The sequence below is a fragment of the Bufo gargarizans genome, unplaced genomic scaffold, assembly GCF_014858855.1.
Source record: "Bufo gargarizans isolate SCDJY-AF-19 unplaced genomic scaffold, ASM1485885v1 fragScaff_scaffold_320_pilon:::fragment_4:::debris, whole genome shotgun sequence".
NCBI classification, from domain to species: domain Eukaryota; kingdom Metazoa; phylum Chordata; class Amphibia; order Anura; family Bufonidae; genus Bufo; species Bufo gargarizans.
Window position 1 is genome coordinate 1 of NW_025334092.1, and position 27,930 is coordinate 27,930.

Sequence of the window (27,930 nt, forward strand, 5' to 3'; positions counted from 1 at the left end):
GGGGACATAAGCACTGAAATGATATACCGTATTTTTCGCCATATAAGACGCACCGGCGTATAAGACGCACCTAGGTTTTTGGGGAGGAAAATAAGAAAAAAAATATTTTTAACCAAAAGGTGTGCTGTGTGTTTGGTGGGTTTGGAACTAGGTGGTCTGTGGATGGCACTATTACTGGGGATCTGTGGATGACGGACACTGTTATGGGGGGATCTGTGGATGACGGACACTGTTATGGGGGGATCTGTGGATGACGGACACTGTTATGGGGGGATCTGTAGATGACGGACACTGTTATGGGGGGATCTGTGGATGACTGACACTGTTATGGGGGGATCTGTGGATGACAGACACTGTTATGGGGGGATCTGTGGATGACGGACACTGTTATGGGGGGAACTGTGGATGACGGACACTGTTATGGGGGAACTGTGGATGACAGACACTGTTATGGGGGGATCTGTGGCTTGCACTGTTACAGGGGGATCTGTGGCTGGCACTGTTACAGGAGGGATCTGTGGATGGCACTGTTATACATGTGTCATCCACAGACCCTCCCAGCCCATAACTGTGCCATCCACAGATCCCCCGCCGCTCCAGTATACTAATATAATATGTCTTATTGAATTAATAGTTATTAAATATGCCTCTTCATTCCTAATAGTACCTTAAATCCTAAGCGCTTCAGTACAATGCCGGCAGGCCGGGCAGCCGGCGCGGCGCGTCACTCACTGACGTCACTTGCCTGCGCCGCCTGCTTCATTCATAAAGTAGGCGGCGCAGGCACGTGACATCAGGGAGTTACGCTGCCGCCCGCCCGGCCTGCATTGTACGGATGCGCTTAGGATTTAAGGTACTATTAGGCATAAAGTGGCATATTTAATAACCATTAATTGAATATAACATATTATATTAGTATACCGGAGCGGCAGGGCGGGGCTATAGTACAGTGACTGCACCGCCCCGCCGCTATTGCCGGCCCCAGCTCCTCCTCCCAGTCCCTCCCCGAGTCCCCGCTCGCTTTACATCGCTGCCAGCGATGTAAAACTGACTGCATTCGCCGTATAAGACGCAGGGGCATTTTCCCCCCATTTTGGGGGAAGAAAAAGTGCGTCTTATACGGCGAAAAATACGGTATAATGTTATATTGCAGAAGACCATGGTTGTGACTATAGAATTGGAGAGACAAGCCGAAAGCAAGACATGTCTTGGAGTATCATTCCGGTAATTTTGGAGTCTTGCGATTTCAGGTGATCGAGGTGGTGCGTAAATCGCCAAGAGGTGGGGACTGGGACAAAAGGATTCTGTGTAAGGAGGCCCAGTGGATTTACCGTCTTAGAACCGTGGGTCCTCTGGGTCTCAATGAACAGATCTCCTTCTGGTGCTTCCTGTAGCTATCCTGCTGGTTCTTTGTTCTGTGTTACACATATCTGAAAAAAATGAGACCCAAGTAAGTGTATGGGCTTGGAACCCTGCAAACCCATCATGGCCATGAATGGCGCATTTCCATACACAACTATCTGAATGACACCCTGGGCTTATACAGTATATAATCTTTGTTTGAAATACTGCCCAGTATTTCCTGAGTTATGTGGACTTTTATCTTTATTCAAATTAGGCAGTTAGAGCACTGAGGGGTGGGTATAGCACTTTGAGCACTGCTACAGCTATGCCCCTAGTGTTACTACATCACATCTAGCGCTGTCTTCTGGTGACTGCGCTGTTGTGCACTAACTCGGCGCATGTGCCCTTTATCTGCTGCTGCTTGCCGAGCAGCCTAGATTTATATTGCACAGGTGCCAATGACATCATTCCACCCAGAAGTGGAGGTGTCCACAGCCTCAGAGACAGAGTAGGAATGCTTCCCAGTCATACTGGGAATCTGCACAGCTCCACAGAAGTGTTAGGGGTAATGTATTGTGAGGGAAATATTTTAAGTAACTTTTTTGGAGTATCTGTTTTTCTAAGCCTTTTTTTGCTACAAATTTACCAAATGTTGCATACGATTTGTTAAATTTGTTGCAGGAATTAAAGGGAATGTGTCATCAGAAAATGACCTGCTGTTTAAATAATTTTTTTATATTTAGCATATTTTTTAAGAATTTTTGATGATCTTGTTTTCAATTTTCCATATATTCCATATATTTAAACAAAAAAATAAAAATAAAATCCTGCAGTTTGTGCACTGGCCACTATGTCTAATAATTGGCGCCAATTCTTGGTTTATACAGATCACTTTACTGCAGTTACCTGCTTATCTGTCATTCTAACCCTGCCTGTAATGATATCACCTCTGTGTATAGCTAAGACAGGATCCACCATTCACAGTAGGTGATTGTCAGAGTTTGTCTATTCTTTTCTTGTACAATAACCTCTGCACAGGTCACAGAACATGCCTAGAAAACACTCCTATAGAAGTCAATAGGTTCCCCTCCTGTCTATTGTGCCTATGGCCCAGGGGGCTGCCGTAAAGCTGTTTTTTTTTTTAATGCTGTGTAAATGCTTTTAAGAACAGCTCAGGAAAGATGGCCGCCTTCAAAATAACATTCAGGAAATAAAATGAAAAAATCTACAATCAGAAAATAAAACCAGATTAGAAAAAAGGAGATGTGCTACTATCTGATTTCAACTAGCAGATAACATTTTTGGTGACACATTTCCTTTAAAGGGAATCTGTCACCCCCGATTTTGGACTATTATCTACAATAAGACATGGGTAGTACTGCAGATATGGAGTCACTATTTTTATTTTTATACTGCCCCTCGTTCTCTGTCAGTGCTCAGAGCTGCATTGAAATACATTGTCAGGACTGCTATGTTCTATGTTAGAACAGCACAGCAGTCCGGACTGCATATTTTTGTACAGCTTTGAACGCTGACAGCAGGGGAACAGGGGGCGGTAAAAAAAAAAAAAAAAAAAAAAAAAAAAAAAAAAAAAATGAAATCTGCACTCCTTAACTTTAGTACTACCTATGTATTACTGTAGATCAGGGGTACTGAAGTACTTTTGGTAAAGGTCCACATACCTGAGTCTGCTGTAGGTTGAAGGTTCGAGTTGCAAAACAAAAAAATATATAAGGAGGGACAACACCATTGGCGTGTAGCTCTGCATTTATTTTTTATTTTTTTACAATAATCGACACCTCCAAGCCAACCTAATCTCCTTTCTGCTGACCAAACAGTAAGAATGTCCTTTCAGAGCCCCCTAACAATAATGATGCCCCTTTAATGCCCCTCAGACAGTATGATATCCCTTTAGTGCTCTACAGAGTATGATACCGCTAAGTGCACCCTCACAGCAGGATGATCCCTTGGTGCCCGCATACATTATGATGCTCCTTAGTGCCCCTGACACATTGTGATGCCTCCTTATTTTTTCCCCACAGAGTATGAATACCCTAAGTGCCCCCTCATAGTAGGATAATCCCTTAGCTGCCCCTCACACAGAATGAGCCCCAATTAAAAGCCCCCAGAACAAAGAGATGTTCTCTACATGCCCCCCTCACACAGTATGATGTACCATTAAATGCTCCCCTCACAAAGTGATGCCTCTTAAATGTCCCCCACACAGTAATTATGTACCCTTAAGTAGACTTCACACAGTATCTTGCTCCGTTAAGTGGCCGCCACACAGTGCTGCCCCCTTAAATTCTCTCCACATAGTATGATGCCCCTTTAGGTAGCCCCACACACAGTGATGTCCCCCCATAGATTATGCCCCTTTAGATGGCCCCAACATTGATACCCGCCTAATAATTATGCACCCTTTGGTGGTCCTCCTCACAGAGCTATGCCCAGCTCCCCACCCAGTTATGCCCCCTAGATGGCCCCCACACACAGTTATGCCCCCTTTAGTGGACCCCCACAGAGTTATACACCTTTAGACGCCTTCCCACAAAGTTATATCCTCACAGTGCTGCCCTCTCCAGTGCCTCCACACATAGTAATGCCCCTTTAGTGCCCCCAAACACAGTGATGCCCCCTCGTACATTATGACCTCTTAGATGGCCCCCAAACAAAGTTATGGTCATTTTAGTGCCCTATCACAGTTATATGCCCCTTTTAGTGCCCCATCACAGTCATCTACCTTAGGTGGCCCCCCACCCGGTTATGCCTGGTTAGATCCCCGTGCCCCACTCACAGTTTTGCCTTCTTCAAAGCTTTATGCCACCTTATATGCCCCCCAGACACACATTAGTTATGCCCCCTTTACTGCCCCCCCCAGGGTTACGTAGCCTTACAGTAGTTATGCCCTCTTTGTGCCCCTTTCACAGTAGTAATGCCCTATCTGTGCCCCTTCACAGTTGTAATGCCCTCTTTGTGCCCCCTTCTCAGTAATAATCCCCATTGTGCCACCTTCACAGTAATAATGCCCATTGTGCCCCCTTCACAGTAATAATGCCTTCTGTGCCCCCTCCATAGTAGAAATCCCCATTATGCTCCCTTAATAGTAGTAAGGCTCTCTGTGCTAGTAATGCCCATTGTGCCCCCTTCACAGTAATAATGCCTTTTGTGCCCCTTTCAAAGTAGTAATGCCCTCTGTGCCCCCTCCATAGTAGAAATGCCCATTGTCCCCCCTTCACATTAGCAATGTCCATTGTGCCCCGTCCAGAGTAGAAATGCCTATCGTGCCCCCTCCAGAGTAGAAATGCCCATTGTGCCCCCTTCACATTTTCAATGCCCATTGTGCCCCCTCTGTGTTAAAAAATTAAATAAAATAAATCACAGTAACTACTCATCTTGTCCCTTTCCTGAAGCTCACAGTCCTCTCTTCCCTGCAGACACAGATCGCTCTGCAGCACTGTGTGGGCGTAAAAATTTTGTATAGCCACTTAGTTATTCACTGAAATCTAACTGTATAGCGCCACCTGCTGTTTACTCTTTTTCTAATTTCTCTGTCCTGCTCACTGAGATGGAAGAACATGCTCAGTTCCATCCTTCAACTGCCACCAGATACAGTAGAAAGGACACCTCTCGTAGGCTGCCAGCTTGAAATAAACCTAGCATAACAAATGGAGCAAAGAATGAGGAGATCTCCAGACCCATGTGAGGTACAGGGCTGGTTCTAGCTTTATTAGAAAAAGGTGGCCATGTAGTAGATTCTGTATGATTTTCATTTTTTACATGGGATAACTGCTTTAACCGCCTCCGGACCGCCTAACGCAGGATTGCGTTCCAGAGGCGGTCGATTTGTTCCTCCTTGACGCGAGACGCAAGATTTCCTGTGAACGCGCGCACACAGGAGCGCGCGTTCACAGGATCGGGAGGTAAACGAGTGCATCTACAGCCTGCCAGCGGCGATCATTCGCTGGCAGGCTGTAGATGCAATATTTTTAACCCTTGAAAGGTATTTCAGACGCTGTTTTGTTAACAGCGTCTAATATACCTGCTACCTGGTCCTCTGGTGGTACTTTTTGCTTGGATCGACCACCAGAGCACACAGGCAGCGCAGTAATAAGTAGCACCAAACACCACTACACTACACCCCCCCACCCTGTCACTTATTAACCCCTTATTAACCCCTGATCACCCCATATAGACTCCCTGATCACCCCCCTGTCATTGATCACCCCCCTGTAAGGCTCCATTCAGACGTCCGTATGTGTTTTGCGGATCCGCGGATCCGCAAAACACATACGGACGTCTGAATGGAGCCTTACAGGGGGGTGATCAATGACAGGGGGGGTGATCACCCCATATAGACTCCCTGATCACCCCCCTGTAAGGCTCCATTCAGACGTCCGTATGTGTTTAGCGGATCCACGGATCCGCGGATCCGCAAAACACATACGGACGTCTGAATGGAGCCTTACAGGGGGTGATCACCCCATATAGACTCCCTGATCACCCCCCTGTCATCGATCACCCCCCTGTAAGGCTCCATTCAGACGTCCGTATGTGTTTTGCGGATCCACCGACACCGCGGATCCGCAAAACATGTACACCGCAGATCTGCAAAACACGGACACCGGCAATGTGCTTTCCGCATTTTGCGGATCCGCACATTGCCAGAACTATATAGAAAATGCCTTTTCTTGTCCGCAATTGCAGACAAGAATAGGACATGTTCTATAGGCTCTACAAAAAACGCAGTGTTTGCCCGATCAGGCCTGATCTTGTGCGCACACTTGCATCCAGTCCGCCCCACCGCAGTGACCGAATTTTTTTTTCTGATCACTGCAAAAACACCGTAAAATCGCTGCGGCGCTATAAAAAGATCACTTTTGAGGGGCATGGTTCATAGAAGAATTTTCTTTTTTTTTGGGCACAAGTTAGGGGAAATTGATTTTTTTTTTGTTTTTTTATTTTTTCTTACAAAGTCTCATATTCCACTAACTTGTGACAAAAAATAAAATCTCACATGAACTCACCATACCCCTCACGGAATCCAAATGTGTAAACATTTTTAGACATTTATATTCCAGACTTCTTCTCACGCTTTAGCGACCCTAAAATGCCAGGGCAGTATAAATACCCCACAAGTTACCCCATTTTGGAAAGAAGACACCCCAAGGTATTCCGTGAGGGGCATGGCGAGTTCCTAGAAAAAAACATTTTGGGCACAAGCTAGTGGAAAATTATTTATTTATTTTTTTCTCTTACAAAATCATTTTCCGCTAACTTGTGCCAAAAAATATATATTCTAGGAACTCGCCATGCCCCTCATGGAATACCTTGGGGTGTCTTCTTTCCAAAATGGGGTCACATGTGGGGTATTTTTACTGCCCTGGCATTTTAGGGGCCCTAAGGCGTGAGAAGAAGTCTGGAATCCAAATGCCTAAAAATGCCCTCCTAAAAGGTACTTATTGGAATTTGGGCTCCTTTGCGCACCTAGGCTGCAAAAAAGTGTCAGACATGTGGTATCGCCGTACTCGGGAGAAGTAGGGCAATGTGTTTTGGGGTGTATTTTTACACATACCCATGCTGGGTGAGAGAAATAGCTCTCTACAAGACAACTTTTCCCATTTTTTTTATACAAAGTTGTCATTTGACAGAGATATTTCTCTCACCCAGCATGGGTATATGTAAAAATACACCCCAAAACAAATTGCCCTACTTCTTCTGAGTACGGCAATACCACATGTGTGACACTTTTTTTGCAGCCTAGGTGCACAAAGGGGCCCAAATTCTAAAGAGTATCTTTACAATTTCACAGGGCATTTTTTACGCATTTGGACTCCAAACTACTTCTCACGCTTTAGGTCCCCTAAAATGCCAGGGCAGTATAACTACCCCACAAGTGACCCCATTTTGTAAAGAAGACACCCCAAGGTATTCCGTGAGGGGTATGGTGAGTTCATGTAAAATTAAATTTTTTGTCACAAGTGGAATATGAGACTTTGTAAGAAAAAAAATATAAATAAATAAATCATTTTCCGCTAACTTGTGACAAAAAAATAAAAACTTCCATGAACTCACTATGCCCATCAGCGAATACCTTAGGGTGTCTACTTGCCAAAATGGGGTCATTTGTGGACTGTTTCTACTGTCTGGGCATTGTAGAACCTCAGGAAACATGACAGGTGCTCAGAAAGTCAGAGCTGCTTCAAAATGCAGAAATTCATATTTCTGTACCATAGTTTGTAAAACGCTATAACTTTTACCCAAACCAATAAATATACACGTATTGATTTTTTTTTATCAAAGACATGTAGAAAAATACATTTAGAGAAAAATGGATATAGAAATGTATTTTTATTTTTTTTTAAATTTACAACTGAAAGTAAAAAATGACATTTTTTTGCAAAAATTTTGGTAAATTTTGATTAATACCAAAAAAAGTAAAAATGTCAGCAGCAATAAAATACAATCAAATGAAAGCTCTATTAGTGAGAAGAAAAGGAGGTAAAATTCATTTGGGTGGTAAGTTGTATGACCGAGCAATAAACCGTGAAAGTAGTGTAGTGCAGAATTGTAAAAAGTTGTCTGGTCATTAAAGGGGTTAAAGCTAGGGGGGCTGAGGTGGTTAATATCTAATAGTCTGCTTGAAATATCACTATGGAAAAATTGTTTTTTATAATGTTGAGTCCCAATAAAATTTTAGTTTAAATTGTCATAGATTTCATAAAAATTGCTTTTCTTTTTACCTTTTTGTCATTTTCGTTCTATTACAACCAATTCATGTATCTATAGATGACAAAAGTTTCATTTGAAAGCTATTCTGGATCAAACAAGTATTAGCATAATAATCTCAAAAAAATCATAATAAGTAGATTAGATCTGTATTCTACTCCCAGCTTCAGCTCTCTCTAGCCTCAGGGCAACATGCTCTAAAGGCGAATTCAAGAAGTTGCTGTCTAAAGAAATAAAACACATTTTTGTCATGCTGACTGTTGTACATTCTCTACTGACTTCCTTGCTAGGACTGCATCACCCTGCTTCTTCTATCTCAAGCACTGAGCTGGTGGGTATATGTGCCGTATTTTAATTAGATGCATTTGATCTACAAAGTTTCTGAATAACTACGTGGGAGTATGACAAGGTGGGTACAGACATTCATCTACTCCACAGCAGCTGCTGCAACAAATGTATTTGCACATTTTCTTGACATTTACTCCATTTTAGTTGCCTGTAGATACGTGCCGAGGACGCACCTATCTATTACACATTTTATATGCACAGTTACTGCGGATACATGGATTCATGGGAGAACAGTATTTTAAAACAGGACTGTAAGATATAACAAACGGCACAAAAATATTGTGATTTTGGCATCATAGCATAAAAAAAAAAAGAATAAGGGGCGCTGTATTTATAAGTCTGGCAACTCACCATCATCCCTTTCCACCTTCTCACAAGTGATTGACGGGTATCTACATCACAAGCTGTCACTTATCAGTGACATGAGTGGGGCGCAGTGGACTCTTGAATACAGTTGACATAGCTATCGCTTCTTCAAAGTTACTAACTAAATGGTACAATAGTTTTTGTGCTCTTTAGTATAACAGCTCACCTGACTGGTCTTAAATATGTCATATTTCAACCTCTTAAAGAAGTTCTGTCACGACACTCCCGTGATAGATGCCAGGAGATCAGAAAGACTGGCAACTCGTGGGTTAATCTGACTGGTTCCTTGTGGATCATTTATGTCTGTGTTGTTTTGGTAATGACCACACCTCTTGCAGGTGTTGTTGGTTTGGTCATTTAACTTCCCTTATTTATTACTGCTTACCCCTTCTGGGGGTGCGGTTTATAGCTTCAGTTTCTGGACTCTGGGTTAGCTGATTGTTGGATCTCGGTTGAGCTCCTGGCACTGCCTTTGCTCCACGTGAAGTTAAGTGTTGTCTTCCATATTTGTATTTTGTTTGTTGCATTTCCCTGTCTTTTGTATCTAGGCCTGTGGGAGACTCCTGTTCATCATTCTGGTGGAGGAATAGGTTGTCTTAAGTCCTGTCACTATACCAGGGGCTTACAGGGTGTGTTAGGGCTCTAGGTTCCTGTGTATGAACTGTCCTACCTTTGAGGTCAGTTCATACTGATAGGTAGTCTGGATTTGTAATAGGGTTGTTCTAGGAGGTGACCTTATCCTTTAGCCTAGTTTCCAGGCCTAGTTCCTTTCCCCTTTTCTCCTGTGTTCAGTGTGGACTTTCCCACCCACACAGCATCTGTGACAGGTTCTCCAAGATTATAGCATCAATATCCTACAGTATTTGAATGTGGGGGTCCTATTTCCGGGGCGCCCACCAATCAGCAGAATGAAAGGGCAGAGATGCTCAATTTAACCTTATTGGAACAAGATTTAATGGTATACAGATGAGCTTCTGCTGTGTATACAACTAAGGGACCGATTGGATGGGTGCCCTGGAGGTTGGACCTGCACCAATCAAACATTGATGGCTTATACTAATGATAGGCTATCAGAGCTACAGTCCCAGAGAATCTCTTTAACCACTTCCAGAGTGGAAAATTTGCTCCCATCCTGACCAGGCCTAATTTTGCGAATCTGACATATGTCACTTTATGTGGTAAGTAATGCTTTTACTTATCCAGGACATTCTGAGATTGTTTTCTCGTGACACATTGTGCATCATGTTAATGGTAAATTTGAGTCAATATGTTTTAACTTTATTTATAAAAAGAAATCCAAAAGTTAATGAAAATTTGAAAAAAGTTTTCTAAATTTTAATCTCTGCTTTTAGGACAGATAGGGATACTTCATAAAATATTCATTAATTAGCATTCCCCATATGTCTACTTTATGTTGGCATCATTTTGGTAATGTTATTTAATTTTTTTAAGACGTTAGAAGGTTTAGAATCTTAAGCCATTTTTAAGAAAATTTCCAAAATCAACTTTTTTAAGGACCAGTTCAGTTCTGAAGTCACTTTGAAGAGCTCACATAGAAAACCACCCATAAATACGCCATTTTAGAAACTACACCCCTCAAACTATTCAAAACTGGTTGTAGAAATGTTGTTTACCCTTTAAGTATTCCACAGGAATTAAAGGAAAATAGATGTAAAATTTAAAAATTTCACTTTTTTGCAGATTTTCCATTTTAATATTTTTTTTCCTGTAACACATCAAGTGTTAACAACAAAACAAACCTCAATATTTATTACCCTGATTCTGCAGTTTGCAGACCCGATATGTGGTCGCAAACTGCCGTGTGTCCGGTCTGCATCTGGTGCGCACATGGCCAGTGCCTGTATATTACAGATCCGCTGTTTACGGGCCGCAATAAGGGCATAGACCTGTTACGGTTGTGTGCATGAGGCCTAAGGACATAGGACGGTAACAATTCTGACCTTAAAGGGGTTCTCCAGGCTACAGGTATTGAAGACCTATCCTCAGGATCCGTTAGGGTTCTGGTATTTCTAAAAGCAAGCGCAGTGCCAAGAAACTCCAGTGTGAAAGTGTAAGCTCTCAATGATATGTTCATATACTGAGTTTAATTTACCATGAAACATCTGCCAATGCTTTAAATCTTGTTGACATATAAATACTAACTCGTCACATTTGCATTTTTTATTGTTTAGAAATGTTAATTTAGAGAGGTGAGCCTAATTAAGATGCATTTATACCTCACATGTAGGATTTATTGCCTGTCCAACTCTAACATTGCCGCCTGTTTCCAGAAACAAATCATTTATGTTTTGAGAAGATTGATGGAAATGTCACATAAGTAATTATCTTTATGTGTATTTATTTGTTTAAATGGAGTCTTCAGATAAAGGAACAATGTTTCAGAAAAGTAGTCATCACTAGTGCTGAGTGAGCATGCTCGGCCGAACTGCTGTTCGGCTTGAGCATCGCTATGCTCGGCACATCCGAGTGCTCAGCCAAATACTGCGGGTGCTCGAGTACAATATAATACAATGAAAGTCAATGGGAGACCTGAGCATCAAACCAGGCACCCCCTGCACTGAAAAAGAGAGGGTGTCTGGTTCACAAAAAAAGATTAGAAATTGATGGAAACCCCATCAAAATGGTTTGGAAACAGCATTAAGAGGATGGCTGGATGCGTCTTGGACTCCTATTATCTACGACATACAATAGACAACCACACAAAGGCTATATGCCAAAAGCCAGGTATATGCAAGCCGTCAATCTATCCATGAGACAGATGACAGGCTTAGTCAGCATACCTTACAATGGCAGCCTTGTGCACTATGAGACATTCTAAACCAGTTCTTATCTGACTGAGAGCCAGTAAGCCTCAAAGTTGCTTCACATCTGTTGGATGGCTTGGGTGGACCTGCTAACCTAGATCAATATCATTAGGGAGATAAAAAGTTTTCTGATTGTTCTAACATAATATTCAATAACCTTTCTATACAGTTTTGTCATGTAAAAACTAATTTGCATAAACATGGGCATATGGGAAAGACATGCAAATGAGCAGAATCTGCCTTGTTTTTCAGCTGAAAACCCATTTGCATGGAAAATGTGCGACCTACACTACTCATGAACAGCGCCATCTATTTGTTTCATAGTCTTATGACAAGAGTAATAGTCTTGTCATAAGACTATGAAACCAATAGATGGCGCTTTTCATGAGTCTATTTCTAACCTTTTTTTGTGAACCAGACACCCTCTTCTTTTCCGAGCAGGGGGTGCCTGGGGTTCTCCCATTGACTTTTATTGTGCTCGGGTGCTCGGTGAAGCACACAAGCATACCGATGTGTTCGGCCAGAGCACCTGAGCACACAAGCATTTTGGTGCTCGATCAACACTAGTCATCGCTACAAGATATAAAACCTCTTCTTTCTTAGGACGTTTGCCCTGCTAACAGTGGCGGACACAGAGCAGAGGGCTCCCGTGCAAGAACTGCTTATGGACCCTTTCATCTCCAATAAATCATTACACAGATCATCCTTAAAGGGGTTATCTAACCCCAGACATCGGTGACATATCGCTAGAACGGGGCCCCCAAAGTGAACGAGAGGGCACCGCGCATGCGCAGCCATCCTCCATTAATTTCTATGGGGGGGAGGGATACGAAAATCTCCAGAGGGAGAGGAGCGGCGGTGAGTATGGACTACCAACATAACACACCGAGGGACATTTATCAAGGCCTATATGCCACAATTGTGGCGTGAAAAAGTCGCACATTATGGCACATGGCATGTGTGCACCATAATTTGCAACTTTTTGAGCTTCTCTTTCTGAAACAGGGCAATGTGGCTTAGTAAAAGTGGGCCACTGAATTTACTATAACTTTCGCCAGAAAGTTGCGGAAGTTTTGGCTGAAGTCTACGCCAGCCTGTTAGAGTTTTTTCCCCGCAGCACTCTGATAGAGGTCTCTGATTTATTCCTACAGGTTGTATGCTACTCTGGCTATATTGCGGACAATTTGCACATTGCATTTTATATTTTTTTGATCCTGTGATGTCACATTGGCAAATTATTCTTTTTGGTTGTACTTATTTAATTTTGACTTTTTTTTTGGGAATATCGTGTTATTAGATTATTAGATAGATTAATTATTGGCTATTTATTATTAGTTATTTTTCTATTATGTTTCATATGCCTGATTTATATGTTCGGACATTGGAGCTCAACATTTATTGAATGTATGGTGCTGTTTTTGTGGGGAAGGGTTTTCATATTATTATATTTGAGATGCCCATGTTTGTTTGGTTTTTAAATGTTTTTAAAATTGTCAAATAAAACTTGATTCTTTTCTTACACAGTGTGCATCTGACTTAGCATGTACTTTGTCTCTTTTTTTTTTACTCTGCTTTGAGAAATGTATCATAAATAGATCTTTACTGGTGTATTCAAATGCAGTAGCATAAGTAGGTCCCTTCAACACACTATAATACAGCACTGTGGAATATGTAATAGATACGGTAAATACATAAACAATAGTAACAAATATTAATGTCCTTCAATTAACATTACAACATTGATCCTAATCTGTTGCGATAGTAATAAACCAGTACTAATAATAAATGTGCCATTTCTACAGGACATGACAATCCAATTGTTCTGGATTATTGGACATTTAAAATATATAAATATCCTACATATGCTAGAAAGACAATGCTATTACAAACATATGTGGCTAACGCACTTGCCTTGTATCACATTCATTAACCTACAGGATACCAGCGCCGTACATGTACAGTGCTGGAAGCGGGGTCTGAAATCCCAGCGCCGTAGAGGTATGGCGCTGTGTACACCCGTTCCCTGAGCGAAAGCACTCGGTGAACGGGGTACGATGGCTGCTCTGTACGGCAGGCAGCCATGTTTCCTAGGGACACAGGGAGATATTTCCGCCCTCCTGGAGCCCCGATCGCTGCTATTGGCTGGATTCCGAAGACATGCGCATCGCAGCTCCGGCTGCGATACAGAGCTGCAGGGGGGAGCGGGGGATGTCATTTGGAGGTAACCGGTGCTGAACAAGTTAGCACCTGTCTCCTCCTAGGTCAGGCAGGGGACACCAGTGTTTTGGGTCCCCTGCCAGCGCTGCTATTGGCTGGAACAATGCTCCAGCCAATGGCAGTGCTATAGCTGCATAGGAAGAGGCAGAACTTCCCTTAAGGGGTTGGTGTATTCGGGGGGAAATGAGGAACAAAATATGGGGTGCATTTTGTCCTGTTACCCCTTGCAAAAGTGAAAAATGTGGGTGTAAAGCAACTTTTTCTGGAAATTTTTTTATTTTTAATTTTCATAGCCAAGCGTTTCCTACTTCTGTATAAAACGCCTGATGGGTCAAAGTGCTCACTACACACCTTTAAATATTCCTTGAGGGGTGTAGTTTCCGGAATGTGGTCACTTTTTTGGGGTTTTCACTGTAGGGCCACCTCCTGGTGTCTTGATATGCAACATAGCTCCCAATTACCATTCCAGCTGAATCTGCTCTCCAAAAGCCATATGGTGCTCCTTCCACTCTGAAGCCTGCTGTGCGCCCAAACATCATTTTTTGAGCACATATGGGGTGTTTCTGTAAACTCCAGAGGAAGGGTAATAGATTTAGAGTTTTGTTTGGCTGTTGACCCTTGATGTTTTGCAGAAAAAATAGATAAAATTTAAAATCTGCTAAAAAAAATAGAAATTTTAAAATTTCATTTCCATTTTCATTTAACTCTCGTGGGGCACCTAAAGTTTTAACAAAGTTTGTAAAATCAGTTTTGAATAGCTTGAGGGGTGTAGTTTCTAAAATGGTTTCTAATAGTTAAGCCTAGGAAACTATCCCATATACGTCACTGAGGTCCTCTCCTGACCATTGTGTCTATGGCCCAGGTGGCGGCTGTAAAGCCTTTTTGCGACATCCGCCATACAGGCTGATCACATTCATTTCACCCCTCAGATGCCATGGTCATATGTGACGCCAAAAAAGGGAGCCACGCGCTCCCGCTCCCGTAACAGCATTCTCCGGCTGAGATCGGGTAACCTGTTAGGCTACTTTCAAATTCATGTTTTGGGCGGATCTGTCATGGATCTGGAAAAAACGCATTGTTACAAAAATACAACTGCATGCATTCATCATGAACGGATCTGTTTGTATCATCTGTAACATAGCCAAGACGGATCTGTCATGAACTCCATTGAAAGTCAATGGGCGACAGATCCATTTTTTTTATTGTGCCAGATTGTGTCAGAGAAAACTGATCCGTCCTGGCACACAATGTAAGTCAATGGGGACGGATCCGTTTTCTCTGACACAATGACTGGCTATGTTACAGATAATACAAACGGATCCGTTCATGATGAATGCATGCGGTTGTATTATTGTATTGTATATTGGCTCAGTTTCGTCAAGCGGACAGAAAAATGCTGCAGGCAGTGTATTGGTGTTCACCTCCAGAGCGGATCATTTTCCATTCAGAATGCATTAGGGCAAAACTGATCCATTTTGGACCTCTTCTGAGAGCCCATGACGGATCTCACAAACGGAAAGCCAAAACGTGAGTCTCAAAGTAGCCTTACACTGTACCAAGCAGCCTGTGCCCATACAGGCTTCAGCAGCTATTAGTGGAATATACCAATACAGCAACTTCTTTGCAAACCCCTCCTCCATCTGTCTGTGTGTATATAATGCCATTGTATGATACTCCCTGACAGTAAAATCTTTCAGTCCTCCATCTGAATTGGGCCCCAAAGCAGCCGCTTCCCCTATAGCTATGCCCCTGTTGCCTGTATGGAGGAGTCGAAAGTGGATAGTTGTCAGCCTACAGCTACTCAATGTGTATGTGTACGGGGGAGTCAAGAGGGAGTCAGAAAGGACAGTTGTCAGCCAAGAGCTACTGAATGTCTATGGGCAGCTTTAAGGCTGTATTCGATTAAACGATCCTGCAAGCAATAGTCGGGAGGGAAGCGTTCCTTCCCGGCAATCAACTGCTCGTCAGCAGAGGAGACCGCTGCTATTACATGCAGTGATCTCCTCCACTGTATAGGGGTGGCTCGTCCCTATACTGAATCATTGTTTGCCGGCAGCAGATCGTGATTACATAGCACGATCTGCCACCTGTGCTAATTGTTAACTAGCGGCAGTATTACATTGCCAGATCGTTCGCAGGAACACTCATTAGCGATGAGCTGGCTGACCACTGGCAAGTGTAATACAGCTTTTAGACTGGACAGTTTTTAAGCATCTGTGATCATTTTGCCAAATCTTTAGGCTGTCTAGTCTAAATGTACTCTTCTAATTGATCATATCAGTTCAGTTTTCAGTTTTTCTTGCAGTTTGGTGTGAAATGAAGTATACGAAGCATAGAGCACAGTTAATAGCTGTAAGCGCCATTACTAGAGGTGGACACCGCCATTATATTTGGGCCCACAGCATCACGTAACATACACCTACAAGTTAGTAAAATTTCTAGATGGACTTAACATGTGTACTGAATTCCAGAAGTCACTGTACATGCACATTTCCATATCACAGCCTGGAGATGTACAGCAGTGTGGCGCCTCTCAGTGGTACACCAGACAATGTGCATGTAAAGCGCTGATGTCACGTGAGATCATTTCTGCAGAACTCTTTCACTGCCAAACAAGTGTAAACCGAAGAGACCATGTAAGCCCTATAAAAATCTATTGATGGAGATAGGACAAATGTTTGACTTCCGTAGCTTTCCGCTACCAACAGCCATAGATTAGCCATAAATGTTTAAGTATCATTAACTCTGACCAGTTGGAATTGCAAAACTGTCTACAATTAACTAGACTCCTATCAGATAAAACCCCTGTCAGACAGCAGCCACCCTGGCACCCCATTTTCACCCAGGCAGCCCCCCTGACTTGAGCATCAAAGCAGTTCATGCTCCGATGCTCTCCTTTGCCCTGCGCTAAATCGCTCATGGTAAAGGCAATTACCGGAGTTCCTGTGACGAACCAGGCTCTCCATAGGGCTGCCGGGCAGAGGCTTCCGCCCAGCAGTGTGCCCGGTGACATCACTGCCACTGATGGGCGGACTTTAGCGCTGCCCTAGCCTGTAAAACTGCTAAAGCCTGCCCATCAGAGCCGGTCACGTCACCGAACACACTGCTGGGCGGAAGCCTCTGCCCGGCATTGTGTTATTGTAAATAAAAACGCCACTGCACATCCAGCGCAGGGCAAGGGAGAGCATGCTAACATCAGGGGGGCTGCCTGGGTGAAACTATGGGTATGTCTGGGTTCCGCTCTGAACCCGGACAACCCCTTTAACTGGTTGCCACAAGTCTGCCCTGAGCAGTATACCACTGAGGATAGCGATTGGCTGCAGTGGTCACATGCCATTTACAAGCAGCGGCAGGAGGACTTGCAGCGCAGAAGACGACACTGGAGAAGAAGGTAAGTGGAGCATCATTTTTATTTTACTCCATTCAGGGGCTTGTCTTACAACATTATGCAGCACAATGGCAGAAGAAATGGTTTCCAATTGTCAATTTATAAATCTATATGAATAAAGTTTGCATTATTACATGATTTTCTCTGTGCCACTGAAAAATACAAATATTGTACCAAAATCATTATAGGCTGGTCATATTGTTAAGTGGCGTTTCCAAGTTTTTATTATGATGAACTATCCTCAGGATACATCATCAATAGGGATGAGCGAATTGACTTCGGATGAAACAGCCAAAGTCGATTCACATAAGTTTTATGCGAATCAACTTCAGATGTTTCATCCGAAGTCGATTTGCTCATCCCTAATCATCAATATCATATTGAGATCCAACTCCTGGTGAGCGCCACAGCCTCCTTGCAGCTTACTAAGCACAGCGGCGTCTATTAGATAGAAGCTGTGCTTGGTACTGCAGATAAATGGGACTGAGCTGCGCCTAGGGAATGTGACCAGTGAAAGGGGTGTCACTCGCCTAGGAGTGCTCACAGAACCCCTGATCAGTAGGGGTGCAAGGAGTCAGACCTGCTATCTTGATAGGCCACAAATATCAAAAACTCAAACAACATCTTTAACCTGTAGGATACCAGTGCCGTACATGCATCAGGGTCAGAAATCCCAGCGCTGTACAGCTATGGTGCTCTGATCGGGTGGGCGCAGGAGCTGCGTGTGAGCCTGTGAGATCCAGCCCCCTGAATCTCACAGGCAGGAAGCTGTAAGTGTATTACATTGAGTTATACACTTACAGCCAATGCGTTACAATACAGAATTATTGTAATGCATTGTAAAGGCGATCACACCCCCAAAAGCTGAAGTCCCAGAGTGGGACAAAAAAGAAAAAGAAAAAAGAAGTTAAAAAAATAAAGTTTTACAAAAAAATTAAAAGTTTCAAGTAAAAAAAAGCGTCCTTTTCCCAAAATAAAGTAAAAGAAAATTGTAAAAAATAGGGAAAAATAGAAAAGTAGACATATTAGGTATGGCCCTATCGAACGACTCCATCAGGTGAACACTGTAAAAAATAGGTACCAATCAACCCATCATCTCATTCCGAGCCCCTAGCTAAGACAATCCCCCAAAAATAAAAAAATAGGGCTCTCAGAAAATGGCAACACAAAAACAAGATTTTATTCTGTCCAACAATGCTTTCACCGTGTAAAACTTAGCAAAAATAAAAATGATAGACATATTAGGTATCACCGCGTCCGTAACAACCTGCTCTATAAGAATATCACATTATATGCCCCCTCAGGTGAACTCTGTAAGAAAGTTTTTAAAACACAGCCCTTTTTTTCACCTTGCCTGTAATAATTGTAATACCAAGTGATCAAAAAGTCTTATGTACCCCAAAATGGTACCAAATCAAACAATCATCTCATCTCATCCCGCAAAAAATGAATCCCCATATAAGACAATTACTTAAAAAATAAAAACCCGGGGGACGGGGCCTGAACATGCCGCAGTGAACACGCACCCTGCAGAGCTCCCGGACCCTGGGCCCTCTTACTCATCGTTTTGCCATACCCAGCCTGATTTATCTCTATGAAGGAGAATGGTCAGGCATTCAGGTCATCGTGGATCCTCTTACCTGTCTCCAGAACAGCGCATTGCACGATATTTCAACCAAATCTTGACCCCGACGCGCCTTGAAACAGAATCCAAGATGGCGCCTGCAGGAGATTCGGAGGCAACAGCTCCAGAGCAACAAGGCCTTACTTACCCTAGTGGTTCACAGACTCCAGACAAGCCAGCCTCTTTGCTTCCTGCCCCAGCTGTACAAACCCCTTTGCTTCTTCCTTTAATGCCCCAAGGCAGATCAGTAACAGTGGAGAATCCCGCATTGACATCTGGCCTGGTGAGTGCTACTCCATCTGAAAACACCCTAGGCCCTCCGGCGCCCAGATCCCCTGTCCTGCAGAACTCTGTGTATGGACCCGAGGCTGTGGCCTCACAGTATGGTGACCTGTCAACCCCACATGTGGCACAGCCACGCTCTCTCTCCCCTATCGCAAGAGGATTTATGCCAGGTACTGGCTGCAGGCCCCTCTCTGTGCCGGACACCAACCTGGATCTTCCACCTACACCTGCCATTTTCCAAACCCCTGCCTTTTCTGACGCCTCGGAGACCCCATCTTCTGCCTCAGCTTTGGGCAGTAGACGCTCTAAGCGGCCGAAACTGAAGGATATCTGCTCCCTCCTCAATAACCTACCAACTAAAAATGATCTGGAAGCTATTAGATTTAGGGTTAAGTCCAAACCAGAACAGGCCATTGCAGCCGTCAAGACAGACCTGGTTAATATCTCTACTCAACTGACCACCCAGGTGCAAGTCTCTTCTACCTTGGACTCTCGCCTCACTAAAATTTAAGAAACTCTGGCCTTGCAGCGGTCCATTAACAGGCACATGCTATTACAATTGGATGACCAAGAAAACAGAGGTCGGCACAATAACATTAAACTGCGCGGGATAGCGGAGGAGGTGCCTGCGACTGACTTGCGCAAGGTTGTGTCCACCATTTTCAGTACCCTTCTCTCCAGACCAGCAGATGCAGCCATTGAGCTGGACAGAGTGCATAGAGTTCTGGGACCCAGACGCAGGGGCGGACTGGGAACTTGAAGTGGCCCTGGAAAAAAAAATTTAAGCGGCCCCATTTTGTAGGCAGGTCCAAATTAACAGAAGGTGGGGGCAACACAAGTAGGAGGGGTCAACAATAACATACTGCAAAATACCATTGCAGCAGAACCAAATAACACAGTGTAGCACAATATATTGCCCCAAAAGCTGTGGTGGCCATCAATAGCTACCATCTTCTGTCCTCCTTCTCCAGGTGTCTATGGAGCAGGGGTCTTAGGGGATGAGGTGCGGGCTACAGCAGTTAAATTCAGGAAGACATGTGCGGTCTCTGACTGGGTACATGGGTACCTGATTTTCACATCGTTAATTACTTTCGAGAGCTCATTATGTAGCTGGTCATCAGCAGAGAGGGGGACTTGGGTGGCCCCTGGGACATTGGCCCACCGGGAAATTTCCCTGTAAGGTCTATGGCCAATCCGCCCCTGCCCAGACGCCCAGATAACCCAGCATCCCGGGATGTTTTATGTAGAGTTCATTTTTTCAGGGAGAAAGAGGAGATTTATACAACGGGCTCGGAGTCAGGGTCCCACTATGTTTGCGGGCACTCAGATTAAACTTCTGCCAGACGTCCCGAGGTAAACCCTGGCAATGAGACTGTCACTGTCTTGGTGTTGTTTGTCGTGACACGTTGCCGTCCATGCCGGTTGCCAGGGGCAACGCATTGATGTCGGCTTGTATGTGCTTTTCTCCCCTTCTCCTGGTTCCTCCTCTGTCTGGTGCTGGAGGGGTTAACTACCTTGCTGGGTGTGGTCACTAGGTATTTCTTATACCTATGGCTTAAGGCCAAGAGTCAGTTGTACTCCAGCCTTGGGCCCCTTTCACACGGGCGAGTTTTCCGTGCGGGTGCAATGCGTGAGTTGAACGCATTGCACCCGCACTGAATCAGGACCCATTCAGTTCTATGGGGCTGTTCACATGAGCAGTAATTTTCACGCATCACTTGTGCGTTGCGTGAAAATCCCAGCATGCTCTATTTTGTGCGTTTTTCACACAACGCAGGCCCCAAAGAAGTAAATGGGGCTGCGTGAAAATCGCAAGCATCCGCAAGCAAGTGCAGATGCGGTGCGATTTTCACGCACGGTTGCTAGAAGAGGATCGGGATGGGGACCCGATCTTTATTATTTTCCATTATAACATGGTTATAAGGGAAAATAATAGCATTCTGAATACAGAATGCATAGTGCAATAGCGCTGGAGGGGTTAAAAAAATAAAAAAAATATTTTAACTCACCTGAATCCACTTGCTCGCGCAGCCCAGCTTTTCTGTGCTGTGTACAGGAAAAGGACCTGTAGTGACGTCACTCCGTTCATCACATGGTCCATCACATGATCTTTTACCATAGTGATGGATCATGTGATGGACCATCTGATGACCGGAGTGACATCATCACAGGTCCCTTCCCTGTACACAGCACAGAAGAGAAGCCGGGCTGCGCAAGCAAGTGGATTAAGGTGAGTTAAATTATTTTTTATTTTTTTTAACCCCTCCAGCGCTATTGTACTTTGCATTCTGTATTCAGAATGCTATTATTTTCCCTTATAACCATGTGAAGAAGTTCGGGTTTGGGTACCAAACATGCCGATTTTTCTCACGCGCGTGCAAAACGCATTACAATGTTTTGCACTTGCGCGGAAAAATCGTGCATGTTCCCGCAACGCACCCGCACCTTTTCCCGCAACGCCCGTGTGAAAGAGGCCTTGGTGTGTGCTGGAGTTATGCTCCTTGTCTGAATGTTCCATCTTCCAGTGTGAGGGCCACCTAGTGGAACATCGTTGCCTCCAGCTATGTCTTCCTTATGTCTCCTCCATTTTCCCTACCTTACCTCTTGTTATGTTTGGTGTGGGTATATGTTCTGGGGTTGTTGTACGTCTAGTTGTTGTTCCGTGTCTCTTCAGTATTTGATGTATTCTGTCCCACATGGATGCTAGATGTTACCCTGTTTGTCTGTTGTGGCCTCCGGAAGGGGTCTCATGGTTTCCCGGAGGGGTGAACCAAAAGTCAAGTTTGTGAGCTGTTGCTGGAGTGTTGGTTCCTATGTGTGTCAGTACGTACGGAGTCCGGTATGGTGTTCGGATTGCAATACGTTTGCATGGGTTCCAGTTCACCTTGGTATGTCTTTTGTTGTGCCGTCCAGCAGCTGCAGCAGGTAAGTTACCATGCATTCCGGGTTCTTGGTTCAGTGGTTATTCCCGCCACTAGATACTTACCTGACGTTCCACTTGGCTTTTCTCTGCTACTAGGCTGGTTGAGACTCCTGTTCATCCGTGTCTTGAAAGAACAGGTCGTCTCTCCCCTGCTCCTATGTGAGGGATTATCAGGGCGACTCAGGGTCCTAGGTTTCCTGGGTATGAGCCATCCTACCATCCAGGTCCGCTCATACAGCGAGGAGTTAGGGGGGCGAGGATTAGGGACGCTTTAGGAGGTGACCTACTCCCTTATCCTGGCATCCAGGTCTAGTGGCTTTCCTAAATTCCTGATAGCGTACGGTGGGGAGTTTTCCCCACTCCCCACCGTGACAGAGACGTATTCCTAAACCTTTTCTACAATCTATCACTGAAGCTGGGGCTACCTACCATTGGGGACACCCGTTTCATCTCATTATTTGCAAAAATAGACTCTCCTTTGCTCTGCACTCCCCAGATCAAGCTGGGGATCTGGCTCAAATACCCTACTGTCTCTCTCCCGGACTGGTTGGATGTCCCCATTTCCACTCTTTAGGCGGCTCTGCTTCCTCCGCGTGCTCGTGGCAAGTCTCCACGCGGACCCTCTCCAGGGATACCAACATCTGAACAGGAGATCCACATGGAAACTACTCCGGCGATTGAGGACTGTGGTTGATTTCTGTAGTCCTATGCTGCAGGGACTAGCCTGATAGTGATGTCTGTTTAGCTGAGGCTACCACTACTTACTAACCGGTTGACAGACTGTCTGCCATCAGTTGATTTTGCTCTCATATATGACCTGACCTCCTCCAGAGGTTTTCTTATCTTATGTTACATTTGGCCCAGGGGAATGGAAGCAATTATAATTGCTTTTCTTCTCCCCACGTAGAAACACGATTCTCAGTCTGCTCAACTGTGGGCACCTTGAGGTTCGCCAAGTGGATTTTTTCCCACAGTTTTTGTTATATACACTCACCTAAAGAATTATTAGGAACACCATACTAATACGGTGTTGGACCCCCTTTTGCCTTCAGAACTGCCTTAATTCTACGTGGCATTGATCCAACAAGGTGCTGATAGCATTCTTTAGAAATGTTGGCCCATATTGATAGGATAGCATCTTGCAGTTGATGGAGATTTGAGGGATGCACATCCAGGGCACGAAGCTCCCGTTCCACCACATCCCAAAGATGCTCTATTGGGTTGAGATCTGGTGACTGTGGGGGCCATTTTAGTACAGTGAACTCATTGTCGTGTTCAAGAAACCAATTTTAAATGATTCGAGCTTTGTGACATGATGCATTATCCTGCTGGAAGTAGCCATCAGAGGATGGGTACATGGTGGTCATGAAGGGATGGACATGGTCAGAAACAATGCTCAGGTAGCCAGTGGCATTTAAACGATGGCCAATTGGCACTAAGGGGCCTAAAGTGTGCCCAGAAAACATCCCACACACCATTACACCACCACCACCAGCCTGCACAGTGGTAACAAGGCATGATGGATACATGTTCTCATTCTGTTTACTCCAAATTCGGACTCATCAGACCAGGCAACATTTTTCCAGTCTTCAACAGTCCAATTTTGGTGAGCTCGTGCAAATTGTAGCCTCTTTTTCCTATTTGTAGTGGAGATGAGTGGTACCCGGTGGGGTCTTCTGCTGTTGTAGCCCACCTTTTTTTCCCATTCTGACATTCAGTTTGGAGTTCAGGAGATTGTCTTGACCAGGACCACAACCCTACATGCATTGAAGAAACTGCCATGTGATTGGTTGACTAGATAATCGCATTAATGAGAAATAGAACAGGTGTTCCTAATAAATCTTTAGGTGAGTGTATGTATATATATATATATATATATATATATAATTTTCTTGGTTTTAATTCCTTTCTCTCATTCTACCCACTCTGGATTAGCTGGATCTGGTATTTGGCTTATAAAGCTAACCTACTGTATACCTCTCCTCTTAGGTCAAGCTTTGTGTGTTGTTCCCCCTCGTCTGCTGTACCTCTTTCAGACCCTCCCCATAAAATTACCCCTAAGTTTCTTCACCAAGATCTTTTTAGGTTTTTCTGGGCGGGTAAGAGACCCAGACTGGCCCATTCCCTACTTCATACCCTGAAGGAGCAGGGGGGCCTGGGGATACCCGATCTCCGTGAATATTATGCAGCCACCATGCTTCAACGGGTCATGGACTGGTGCTGTCACGCTCTATTTAAACAATGGGTTACCATTGAACATCTGTGTTCCCAGTCCCCCTTGCTCTCTTACCTTGGGCTATGTACCAGATTCCTACTGCACTATCTACCCACCCCACCATAGGCCCTACCCTACTTCAATTTCACAAAAACGCAAGTGTGGACACGATCTCGCCAACACCATCCCCACTGTTTCCAGTCTGTTTCTAGGACACCCGAATTTCCTAGCTAGATGTTCCCCTGGCCCTTTTATGAACTGGCGCCTAGGGAGTAAGTGTCAAGCCTCTTACTTTTAGAACTTCACGACGATGGTTTACACATAAACTACTGAATCTCTCATACCCATGTTCGTTGGGACCTTGGAGAGTTAGGCAACTGTCCCATTTCCTTTCCATCTCGCTGGTTTGATGTAGGACATACAACCGTGCCCGGAAAAACAAAAAATTTTCGGCCTTCAGGCCAGCCTCACTGCGCTGACCCGCATCCTCCACCAATTGTGGGGATTCACTCTGATAGGCAGGTTAGCGGACGCAGTATAGAGGCAAAGGACCGGGTTGTAAATCACTCCAGTGTTTGTTCTGATGAACAAGCTGGTTACTTTATTGGTAACAGCAGCACTGCGACATGTGACATGCTGCGACTGTGACGCGACAGTCACAGAAAAATCGATCTTGGATGGATTTTTTGCAACTGTCGTGTTGCAATCGCAGCATGTGACATGTCACAGTGCGACCCCATAGCCTATCATTATAAAAAGTGTTGAGACAAAATGTTGCGCGACACATGTCGTCGTGTAGCACTAGCATTAAAGGGGCAGGGCGCTGTGGAGGTCACTGTTAAAGGGGCAGGCACTGTGGAGGTCACTGTTAAAGAGGCGGGCACTGTGGAGGTTACTGTTAAGGGGGCAGGCTGCTGTGGAGGTCACTGTTAAAGGGGAGGACACTGTGGAGATCACTGTTAAAGGGGCAGGGACCACTATTAAAGTGGCAACTGCTGTGTAGATCACTGTTAAGGCAGCAGGGTACTGTGAGGTCACTGTTAAGGCAGCGGGGTACTGTGGAGGTCACTGTTAAGGGGCGGACCCCTGAAGAGGTCACTGTCAAGGGAGTGGGGTGCTGTGAAACTCACTGTTTAAGAGGCAGGCTGCTGTGAAGGTCAAAGTTAAGGGGATGGGCTGCTGTAAAGGTCCCATGTTAAAGTGGCGAGGGCACGGTGGGGGGGGGGGGGGTCAGTGTTAAGGGGTGAGAGACTGTGGAGTTCTCTGTTGAAGGGGCGGGGTGCTGTAGAGGTCACTGTTATGGGGGATACTGTCGATATCTTTTTACAACCCACACAAATATTAAATGAAATAGATGAAATATACCCGTGTGAAGCCGGGTCCTTCTGCTAGTTTAATATAAAGGTGTCATCAGTTCTCACTCCACCGGGGGACTGGAGTACACTTGCAACTTTAATTTTGAGTTAAGTGATAAATCTGGCTGAAAATGTAATTCCGCCCACAAGACATCTGTACAGTCCTTAGTAAATACAAATGCTGAGTATGGCGCAAGCCATATAAAAGCTGTTGCAAAGCCTACTCCACCGACAAAACAGCCAAACTCCCTCCTTTCATACATTAGTCCCTTAGATTTAAAGGGGTTGTGCAGTGGCTTAATATTGATGACCTATCCCTCAGGACAGATCATCAATATCAGATGGGCAGAGGTTTGACACCCGGCACCCCTGATGATCATTTTTTTTACGAGGTAGCGGCACTTCTACCTACTTCCTCTTCAAAATTACCTGTGCGCCGTTTCCTTTGCAGTGGTGGTGCAGAGTAATTACAACTGCTCGTCCCATTCCCTGGAATGGAATGAAGCAGTTGTAATTACACTGTGGACCCCCGCCGATCTGATATTGATGACCTATACTGAGGATTGGTCCTCAGTATTAAGCCACCGCACAATCCCTTTAAAAGATGTACCGAATTTATCCATTTGCTAAATTAGGCATAAATTACGGCAGCACATACTCGTAAAAAAATGATTTTCTGAAATCCCCCCCATGATAAATCTCCCCCTATATCTTGTTGAAGAAAACCATTAACCCGAGGATGCTAATTTATGGCCTTGTTTTCACGGCTGTGAGTAAGCAGTTAATTAGTTTTCCTCTTCTCTTATGGCTTGAATACACCACTAAGTAAAAAATGATTCATCCTCCCTTGACATCACTTGACAAATCACTTACCCTCGTTCCCTTCCCTATTGTTCATGGTGCTCTGTTATAAAGCCCAGGGTAACTTTAAAATAAAAATCAGTTTGGTAAGAGTTAACCCATAAATCACTCATGCAGCTTAGGGAACCGCCTGACCCAGTTTCCCTTTCTAAAGTAGAAGAGCAGAGTAGACAGTAGGATTGCATGCACCACATCGCAGGTGCTCGGGAAACCCGGCCGTGACCTCAATATGTTATGCAGGAGAGCTCTGTTTTCCTCTCGGTTGTAGCTCAGCTCCAATCAACCTAATTCCACCAGTAATGTTTGAGAAGATAAAACATGCTTTTGTCAGATCAGGGGAGGATCTGTGATTTATCAAGGCTTTATGGCCCTAAAGATAGAAATATATACTGAGCCTTTTCTAATAATGGATGGCTCAAAAGAAGAGGTTTTGAGGCTGGGTAGCCACTTTCCTGAACATGATTGAGATGCTGTAGCATCTCGGAAAAGCCATCTAAACTAGATTAAAGGGGTTGTCCAGAATTTTGATAATGATGGCCTATCCTCAGAGTGGGTCATCCATATTAGATTGATGGAGGTCCGACTCTCAGCACCCCCGCCAATCAGGTGTTTGAAGAGGCCATGCCACTCTGGTGAGCTCTGTGATGTTTTCCTAGGCCACGTTTATCGGTCACATGGCCTAGACACAGCTCAGTCGCATTCAAGGAAATAGGCCTAGACTGCAATGCCAAGCACAGCTGCTATAACATCTACTGCACTCTTCTTGGTAAGCTGATTGGCAGGGTGCTGGGAGTCAGCCCCCCACCGATCAGCTATTGATGACCTATCCTGAGGATATGCCATCCATATCAAAGTCCCTGACATCCCTTTTAAAGCAGTTCTGCACAGAACAATGGCCCACAAATCCTTCACAGATCGTATGCCATAAATGCTTGATAAGTGTCGGTTCCAGGTTTGGGACCCTCACCTATTGAGGGCACAATTCCTGTGACCCTGGTTCACTGATTCACTTCTACAATGGAGGCCACAGTGAAAGAACAGTATATGGGCCTCTTCATCTCCAAAAGTTCACCACAGAGCACCTCCCATGCCTCTCTAATCCATCAGAAGAAAGCTGCTAATCAAACCCAGTCTTCTCTCGAAGCTCTGCAAAGGAAAGAGGCAAAACACGAATAAAGATCAACAAGTTCATAATAGCTTAATCTGTTCGGAGAGCTTGGAATTTTTAAATAACTTCCATGGCTTACAGTTTAGAGGGAACAGAGATTGGCCTTCTTACATACTGGACCTCCAGACAACTGCACAGGCTTCATGTATCTTCATTGAATCCTATAGATACTCAAGAACCTATGAACTAGCAAATGGAGGTCACTGGACCTCTTTTCTTCTATGGATATACCATAGGTTTACCAATTTAGATTTAAGTTTACATATAATAAAATTGTGGATT